Source organism: Desmodus rotundus, chromosome 2 (assembly GCF_022682495.2).
Source record: "Desmodus rotundus isolate HL8 chromosome 2, HLdesRot8A.1, whole genome shotgun sequence".
In the NCBI taxonomy this organism is placed as follows: Eukaryota; Metazoa; Chordata; class Mammalia; order Chiroptera; family Phyllostomidae; genus Desmodus; species Desmodus rotundus.
Window position 1 is genome coordinate 186,841,855 of NC_071388.1, and position 10,491 is coordinate 186,852,345.

Consider the following 10,491-nt stretch of genomic DNA (forward strand, 5'->3'; position numbering starts at 1 on the left):
GAGGGAAAATATTCCTGCCTATAAACAAGGAAAAGTTTCATGGAAGGGACTTAGAATTTGAGACTTATATTGAAATTGGCAGCAGGAAAATCTAACGCTCTGGAAATAATGATCCAGCATTAGGTCACTTGGGCAAGGAAGCCATCCTGCACAGGCTCAGAAACCTTGCCTCAGCCTCTTTTCTTCCCAACTTGAAGCCGCAAGAAGGACGGTCCACTCATTTATTCAATATGCATTGCATCCTTACTATTTACAGGGAATTTGAAGAGATACAAAATGAAACATAATCTCTTCTAGATTGCATGCAGCAGGAATAACACCTGTGCAGGAGTAGATTATGGGGCACATGGGTGGTGATCGGTGGCTCCCAGGGATCCTCTTGGGCCCGGGGCTGAAGTCTCACTGGCAAAGCTCCCCTCTACAAATGCTCACGGGCCTCCCTGTGCCCTCCATGACCTTTCACGTGGCTTGCTCCACTCCCACCAGCACCCCTGTTCACCCCACCAGAGAATGTTGTTAAATTTTATTTTTCACTTACAGTTTACATTCAGTGCTGTTTTGTGTTAGTTCAGGTGTACAGCATATTGGTTAGACAATCGTGTTCTTTACAGAGTGGTCCCCCTGATATTCTCGGGACCCACCTGACCCCACACAGAGTTATTACCATATTATTGTCTACATTCCCTATGCTGTACTTTATATCCCCAGGACCACTGGAGAACTTAGATATTATCATCATGTGAAATCTGGATCAGGACCCCCTGCCCTGTTGGATGGTGGAGGAAGGAATGGAGGAAGGATGGTTGGTTGGCCCTGGTAAACTGTAAGCTGGAGACAGTATCAGGAGAACTTTCTGGATCCAAACTAGTCACTCATTCATTCTTCCTTAGCCACATCCAGAAAGTCAGGGTGAGCATCGTCTTTTTGCCACTGCTGCTCACTGACCGGGGTGCTGACCATATTTTCCCACCTCAAAGTCAGGGCAAGAGGTCTGGCAGTGAGCCATCCACATTCTCGGTGCGTCTGCCGGGGAACACCCACTCGCACCTTCCCTGTCTCTGCCATCACAGACCCACATCCAAGATAGTGTGGGGTCGGAGCCAGTCCATCACAACAAAGCAAATCATCACAATAGAGCACGTCACACACATTTTTTGGTTTCCTAGTGCATAAAAAATTATGTGTGCACTGTACAGCAGTCTATTAAGCATGCAATAGCATCATGTCTAAAAACCAATGGACATACATCAATTAAAAAATACTTTATTGCTAAAAAATGCTAACCATCATCTGATCTGTTGGGAAAAAGGCACCGATAGACTTCGATTTGTAAAACGCATAATCTGTGGAGCATAATAAAGTGAGGTGTGCCTGTATTGCTCCTCTTTTCCAGGTGAGGAAGCTGGGACCCTGAGGGGTTGATTTAAACGTGCGAAAGGGCCCCTTCATGGCTTCTTCTGCTCGAAAGTGCTGCCTCCTCCTGAGGATCCAGCTTTACTTCCCACCCAACCCCCAATACTCTTTGCCTCCATTTCATCCTTCCTGGGGGCTCATCAAGCCCTAGGTAAGAATGCCGAAAACAGTTCATTTCCATCCAACACTTTTACTTCTAGATATTTACCTTGAAGAAAACATTTGCCCTCAAAAAAGGGCTTGGTCATGAATTCTCTTCCAGCTCTATTTATAAAAATCAAGTTATTGTATAAAAAAATCATTGGAAACTGAAGACAGCCCAGGTGTGCTTTGACAGGTGACTGCACAAACTGTGGCAGGTCCGTCCAATGGGGTGTCACTCGTCAGCACAAGGGGACAAGTTACGGATGCATGTGACGACACAGCAATGTCTTACAGACATTATGCGGAGTGAAAAAAGCCACATTCAAGAGTGCACACTGTATGGCTTTGCTTAGATGACGTTCTAGGGCAGGCAAAACTAGAAACCAGGGCCTCGCAGGGGTAGAAGGATGCAGCGTGGCTGGGGTTGGGGAAGGAGGGGAGTAACGGGGAAGAGGCATGAAGAGACATTTGGGGTGATGAAAGCTTTCCATACCTTGAGGGGCTGGGATTACAGGCAGTATGCCTTTGTGAGAACTGATCAAGCTATATATTTAAGATCTGTCCGCTTCAGTATTGTAAGTTTTATCTAAATTTTAAAAGTAGGAAAAAAAGAATGTGACCGTTCAATACTTTATCCATAGAAGTAACGAAGTAAGCAAAATTTATTTTCCCGCGTCCCAATTTCACATCTCTGTGCTAACTGCTGCTTATTATTTCATGCGATGACCGTCCAGAGAGTCTTTCGAGGCGAAAACGTCCACGTAAATGGGCTCAGGCTGTGCGCGGGGCTGTAGCCCGCTCCGGGGCAACACTCGGGCGGAGGGAAGGCCCCGCGTGAGATAAGCAAGCAGACTGGAATGGCGATTTCTGAGTGTCAACAAATTCCTATGTTCACGTTAAATATTGTTCTTCCACGTTACACTGATCAGACAGACTTTTTATGGATGCCGCTAAGAGGCCAAAGAATGTTCTGGAGACATCATATGTTTCTAAATCATTTTTCTTTTCAGGGAGCTGTGGCCTCCCAGCCCCCGAATCCCAGGTTTCTTCTCTGCAGTCCTGCCGCTCGCTTCTTGACATCTCGGGACACTGCTGAATCCCCAGCACGACCTTTTCCCATTTCAACTGTGCACAACACCTTCAGGGGCTTTAGCTTCCTGGGGCGTGTGGAGAGAGTGCTGCTGCCTCACAGGCTAGACCAGGGGTCCCCCAAGAATCAAGGTCCCTTCTTAAGGTCTCAGCACCCAAAGATATTCCCTACAGCGCTTGTAATATCTACGGATAATTACATTATGGAGAAAATACATGGGAAAAAAGTGAATATTAATGAAACACAATGTCTTTAATTGGATTTGCATTTTATTAACTGTGACAGTATCTACATGCATTAAACTATTGTGAAAATATTAATAGCAACTACTATTATCGTACATTTATTACATGTCAAGTATTTTGCCCAGTGCTCTGCATGCATTATCCATAATTTTGCCCACAACCCTACAGGGTGGAAACCTTTATCACCCCCATTGTGTAGATGAGGAAACTGAGGCTTGGAGAGGTTAAGCGATTTGCCCAGGCTCACAAAGGTGGGAAGTGGTGGCCTGAGAATTCAAAGTCTAACAGGCATGGAGGGTTTAATGCCACTTGATCCTGCCTCTTTTATTTACTTATTCTGTGGACAGTGTTTGGCATGCCTATGAATTCTCCAGCCCCTGGCTTAACCTCAGGGCCTCCTTGGAATCTGAGACCACCAGGAGGGAGTCACGGGCTGCTTGGGGAATGGGCGTAGGTGCCTAGCACTCAGCCTAAAGTGGAGCTTCAACTTGTTCACTAACCCAGGGCCCTCCTAAATCCAGCCTCAGCCTTGTGGCATCTCTCAAACCCCTGAGCTCCCGGTGCTGGAGTTTGCCCCTGTCTAGTCTGTCCACGTGTCCCAGAGGCTGGAGGGATTAACAGTTGAGAACCTGTTTGCAGACCATTAGAAACAATAATCACCTTGCCCAGTAACCTGATCTACCTCAAAAGAAGGGTCTTGATTTTAGCAAACAGTTTAAGTGGCCTCTGTGTAAAGTGGAGGGGTGGAGCAGGACTGAGTCAGCTCCTGAAATAGCATTTCTTCTGGGCAGTTGGAATTTGTGTGGTAATCAAGCCAGGCCCAAGGGCCAATTCCTGGGCCCAGGGGTACTGAGCTCACACCCTTCTGGCTGTTTCTTCCCCCAGAGTTCTGAAACCGGCTTCCCCTGTATGCAGAAATCTAATCCCTGCCCAGCCAGAGGGAGCGAGTAACTCTGTAGTTGACGTCCACGTGACCAAGTACACTCACTGAATCTTTACTGTGTGCTCCAACACCCTCACCCACCCGTGGTGAGTCTTCTCTCGTCCTCACCACGAAGTGTTACTGCTATCATGCCTCCCATGTCACAGGTGAGACTCAGACGCAGTTGCCTGCAGGACCCAGCGCTGGTTGGCAGGCTAGGGGGTTAAACACGGCCATTATTAAAAATTAAATTACCCAAGCGTACAACCAAATAAACTATATTAAAAACAAAGGTAATGAGTACTCAAAATTTATCACTTCCTAACCACTAACTACCTTGCACCGTGTCTGCGCTCCAGGGGCTATTGACAGGGCGCCGCGTCTGCACGGCGGGAATCCGGGTGAGAGTGCGCTGCCGCCGCACCGGCATTCCCACCTCTCCCCTTTGTGGCGGCAGGGTGGCAGCTTGAAATCTTCCATGGTGGCAGTTTTTAGGCCACAGAAATTAACAAACATACAAATCAGGGCTTGTGTTTTTTTCCCCAGAGAGCTGGTCGTTAAACATTTACCAGTCTCCCTGCGTTGAGAGAGGTTAACTCACTTAACAAGGTCAGAGGCTGGTGGGGGTGCCAAGCGTGCAGCTGGACTCCAGAGAGCTTCCACAACAATATCCTACCTCTTAAAAAAAAAATAAAGGTTCTTCAACAAGTTAATTACAAGGGAATAAAAATGTTGAAGGAGGGATGAAGATGAAAAGAGACTTAACAGATAGGCAATCATAATACATACAGCTTATTGGGATTCTGATTAAAATAAACTGTAAAAAATTATGACTTTTGTGAGGCATTTGGAAATTTGAGCACTTCCTATATATTCAATGACATTAATGAATTATTACTTTTTAGGTGTAATAATGGCATTTTTTTTCAGATGAAATGTATGATGGCTGAGATTAGATTTAATAATAATACCAGAAGTCAATGTGGTTCAGGCCGGGGGCAAGGGCCGGGTGGAGAGGGGCAAGGGGGAGAAATGAGGGACATCTGTAATAATGCCAACAATAAAATTAAATAATAGTAGTAGTGGTAGTAGTAGTAGTAATAATAATAATAATAATAATAAATAATAATAATGATGCCAGAGGGAAAAGCAGAGTGGGAATACAGATCAGTGGTTCTCAGGGTGCAGCTGCCTGACCAGCAGCATCAGCATCACCAATGAACTTGAAAATGCAAATTCTCAGGCCCCACCTCAGACCTGCTGAATCAGAAACTCCGGGGGAGGGCCCACTAATGTGTGTAACAAGGCCCCCAGGTGATTCTGATGCACACTCCAGTCTGAGAACCTTCAGGTTTAGATGGAAAAGCTTCACAGGGAGTTGATTGTTGAGGCTGAGAGCTAAGTTCCTGGGTGAGTGGGTCCACAGGTATGTCTGACATTTCCTGTAGTAGTTAAAGGAATAATGAAGCCCATTGGGAGCGGGGGAGTGTGTACGATGGGGGATGGGTCTTGGCTGGATGGCCTCCGGATCTAGCAGTGGACAAATGCGTTCTCTTGAATGTCAGTCACAAGCACTGTGTTGGGGCCCGTGTCTTTATTGCCTTTGGGATTCAAAGTCCAGGCTAATGGCTGCATTAGAAGCAGGCTTTGACGGGGAGCTCTAACCCCTCTGGACCAACCCCAGCTGCTCAAGTTTCTCTGAACAACTTCACCCCTTCCTTTGAGGCCCTAGTAAAGGTTCAATCCTGGACCTCAGATCTCTCGAAGAAGCAACTATTTTAATTTTCAATTTCCAACTAAAGCTGTGAGACTTTAAAAACAGCCACTCACTCGAACTGCTTTATCAGCCACAGACGTGATGCAATTAATTAACTGTACGCAGCCTCTCGCCACACAAGCTGCTTAAGTTCTAGCCCATTGTAGTTCTGGTTTACTTAGCAGATAGGGCCTAAGAGCCTGTAACTGTTTACCTCCCTCTGGAGGGGCTGTCCTGGGCAGACGAATTCATTAGTTGGTGTTTGCAGAGAGGCAGGAATCCAAAGAAAGCATTAGGTAAGTTTTTATTTTTATTTATTTATTTATTTAGTGTAAAAGGTACTGAAAAAGGGACCCTTTGTCTTGGCCTAAACTCACATCCAAGTTACGTCGTTCCGTCCTGTGGACATCCGTTTGCCTCCCTCCATGTTCCCCACCCTCCTTTTCTCCAGCCCATTTTTTCCTCTCTCTCTCATTTCCGCTCTTTCTCCAACTGGAAAACTCCTTGGATTTTGTCCCAGAGGATGGAAAAGGTCTGTCTGCCCATCACACGGGGCTCTTAAGGATCTGTAGTCTTTTTAGTTTAAATGCCAAACACTTTGAAGTCTTCGGCCTTCCTACTGTCCCCCCACTCTCTCCAAGCAGCCGTCTTTTCCTCTTTCCGTCCCCTCCCATCTCTCTTGAAAACAGTCCTATTGAGACTTTGTCCTGAAATAGCAAGGGCATCCTTTCTAGAAACTGTACTTCCCAAAATTCTGGAGGAAGGTGAAGAAAAGGAGGGGTAATTTTCTTCTTGAGAAGAAAGGGAAAGCAGAGAAGGGAAAAGAACAATTTCGGGGATGGAGATGTTTGAACTCTGCCTCATCTTTTTTTTTAAATGTTACTCCTAGAACAGGGTTCTCTACAGAGCTGGAGATGAAATGCAATTTCTGGGGGCCACACTCCAACCCAACTGAATCACAATTTTTAGGGTCAGTCTCTGGGAATCTGTAGTTGAAGCAAGTCCCCCAGATACTGTGGATGCCCACTGAAGTTTGAGAACCTTGGATGAGTGAGGCTCAGGGCCCTATTCAGGATATGCCTCCTTAATGCCAGGTCTTGCGCAAGGGAAATAGCTTTGGCTTCAGTTTTTAAAGGCCTAACTTCCAGCTGCCCTTTTAAGGAAATGACTTTATTTGATATCAATGGTATTTATGGGGTATTTGGTGTATGCCAGACGTCTTATGATCCTCTCAACCTCCCCACACCCACCCAAAGCTGTATTCTTGTTATGCCCATTTTATAGATGAGGAGACTGAGGTTTGGGGAGGTTAAACAGTTTGCCTACATCATACCCATATAATGTGGTCTCATGGTGTTTATACTTCTATATTTCTGGCTCCAGGTTGAGCTGTTACCTCTGAGTCTTTCAGAGTAGGACTGTGGAGGCCATGTTTTCCACATGGAAAATGAAAACAGAAACTCATGACCTTACAAGTATGGGTTTTTTTGACAGGCAATGGGTACTCTGAATGGCCTCCTTCTGCCCTGGGCCTGTGTGTGTTAGCCTGCTTGTCACTTTTAGGATGTCTTTAAAGGCAGATGTGTTAAAGCGAGTCGTAGGCCTCGCTTGCCAAACCTATCGGGCAGGAGACCCCAGCCCTCCTCCCCTGGTATTGGGGATTTATGGATCTATTTTTAAGTTATTTAACAATAAAGATAAATCAGAAGTTCTCCTTTGCCCCTCATTCTCCTTCTCAGAAGCAATTTTTGTTACCAGTTTGGGGTGTTTTCTTGGAGACATTTTTCTATGCTTTTACATATACAATGTGGTTTTTTTCCATAACATAAATGAAAAACTAGTGTATTAACTAACCTTTTCACATAATGATTTATCTTAAACCTCTTTCTGTGTCTACCTTATTTTTCCCCCTTGCATTTTTAAATAATAAAAGCACACTGAAAAACTTCAGTGATGAGAGAGAAAGGAAGACTATTCCTTAAGCATAATTAAAAGTGAAAAAAGAACAAAAGTTTGATAATTATTTTGGAGTTCAAGCTTGGAAATATATCTTTTTAATTGTGCTAAAATAGCCATACCATGAAATTGACCATTTTAATGATTTTTAAGTGTATAGTCCAATGACAGTAAGTACATTAACATTGTCATACAACCACTTCCCCCGCCAAACTCCGCACACATGAAACACCAGCTCCCGAGTCCTCCCCCCCTCTAGCCTCTGGCAGCCACTCTTCTACTTCCTGCCTCTATGAATTTCACTATTCCAGACGCCTCATATACATGGAATTACACGGCATTTGTCCTCTGTGTTTGGCTTATCATGCTTAGAGTAATGTCTTTAGGGCTCATCCATCTTGTACCATGAGTCAGAATTTCCTTCCTTTTTAAGGATGAACAATAGTTCATGACATGCATATATCACGTTTTGTGTATCCATTCTTCTGTCGACGGGTACTCGGGTTGTTTCCACCTTCTGGTTATTGCGACTAATGCTGCTATGAACATGGGGGTGCAAATCCTGCTTTCAGTTATTTTGGGGTCTATACCCCAAAGTACAATTGCTGGATCATGTGGTAATTCTATGTCAACTCATTCTTTTTGACTATTGCATAATATTCCATTGTATCTTGCAAGTGTTTCTCAGCAAATTTAAGTTCTCTTTTCCGTGGATTGCCCGTTGTCTGGTATGATTTTAAACGGGATTTCAGACAATCTCCGTGTACTCTGGATATTCTTCCTTTTATCGGTTAACATACATGGCAAATTCAACACATTTAAAAATAAGTTTTGACATCATTCTGGACCCAAGTGCTCGTCACGATCTTTTTGATTCTCTAGGGAATACTGACGGATGAGACTTTTCAGTATGAAAAGAGGGCACACAGTCAGGCAGCCGTCTGCCCACAGCACAGGACCCGCCTCATAGTAGGGGCTTCATGAACGTTTACTGAATAGCTAAGCCACTTTTGGATAGCACGTGTTTCATTAGTGTTTCCTTTTTTTAGGATTTACAGGGATGAGTCAAATCCAGAAGCTAATTAAATTCTTCACAATATCTCGTAGCACAATTCTCTCTAAGTTTAACCTGTTCTACCGGTCTCAGAAAAAAAGGCCAAATGGCTATGAAAATAGTAGATCATCCAGTTTCTGCTGCTTGAAATGCACTGTAGTGGGCCTGTACCACAATGCACTTTGTCCAAATGAGAACACTTAGTGACCAAATAAGCCATGGATTAGAAAAGGGTGGAAAAGGGACAGTGATCCTTAACTCAGTCTTCCCACCTCTCCTCCAGGAAAGAGAGCGTCAATAGTAATAACTACCACTTACTACAGGCTTAATGTGTACCAAATAATTTGCTGCATGCTGTACATTTGTTTTTTAATCTTATTTAACCTTCATAATCATCCTGCAAGGGAACCGCTTTCCCCTTTGACAGATGGGGAGGGCCTGGGAAGGCTGTCACTTGCTGAAGGTCATGCAGCTCGTGGTAAGCAGTAGAGCTGGGAATTCATCTCTGTCCCTTTGAGGGCAGTCACTGAAATCTTCTTGACAGTTGTCCTTTCTGTGTCTGTGGTCCCCCAATGCTGAGTCAGGGTTACTAATAGGAAACAAGGCCAGGAGTGGGTGACTTTGCTGGTGTCTGTAGTAGGAGGGGAACAGGATGGGAATCCCTGGTTTTGCTCTGTGCCCGTATTCGAGTGTGGGAACACCTGCGAGACTAGCTGTGTGTCCTTGACCCTCAGAGTCCACAGCTTCACCTGCAGAGCCCGTCCTGCTCCCGGGGTTCCTTCGCTGAGGCGCTGCCGGTTCCTGGGACTGGATGGATGAACCTCACAGGTCACTGTGGTGGCTCTGACTTGTCCTCCCTCAGGAGTGGCTCTGCTCAGCTCCTGGGTGACAAGGCCTCCTGCCTGCAGTGCACAGAGGCCTGTGCCTTTCCAACTCTGACCATACAGGGAGCTGGCAACTCCTAACTGAACACGAAATTCTATCAGTCCTTGTGTTCTCTAAACTTTGTTCCTTTCCGCACCAGACACACAGTGACGCCTCTGGGGCCAAAGGCCTGGGTTACATTTTTTTTGGTGCACAACTACTCTTAAAAACAGCACGACCCAAATATTGACTGATAAAGTATATTTTTAGTGGACAATCTTCCAGAGCCTCTGTAAACTTTAAGTCAGCTGAGAATAATTAGTATGAACAGCTGTTCTCAGAGAGAGGAAGGAAGATTAGGAAGGACCCCTCAACTTGAATTTTGATTCTGGAAGGAATGTGTACCTGCTTTAAATGCAACCAGAACTTGAAGGGAAACCCCCACAATTTCAATTATCATTTCCCTCATTCTTATCTTAACTCTCCAGTCTTAGATGTAGCTAATTTTCTAGAATTTCCTGCTCCAGGGCCTGTGAAAACAGGGGGTACCTCTGGGAAACTGAAGGCCATGGGGGTATGAGCAGCGGCAGCAAAGCTGAGGGGAAGGACCCACATTTTACCTGGGGGCCTGAATATTCATCTATCCTTTTGATGACAATAATTTAAAATAGCATTTGAAATTATAATTCAAATTACAGAGGGGTTTTCCATTTTCTGCAAGTTTGTGGATCATTTTAAACACAAAGGGGCCTAGGGGCTCCTTCTTCTGTGATTTGCATGTGCTGTCCTGATTCCTGGCCATCTAGATGTGCTGTGATTTCTATTCGCCCAGCTGCTCTCGTCTTTGAAACTATCCCCAGGTGATCTACTGTTACCTGTATCAGTTACAGAAGTCCCCATGGAAAGGAACAATGCGCCTTGAAAATGGGATCCTCACCCTCTCTCTCTCTCGGCTTCGCTCAATGTCTTTAACAACCCAATGCCCAGCTGACTCTCCACGGGTGACCTGCCCAGGACCAGGGAGCTGGCCTGGCAGGCCCTGCAGAG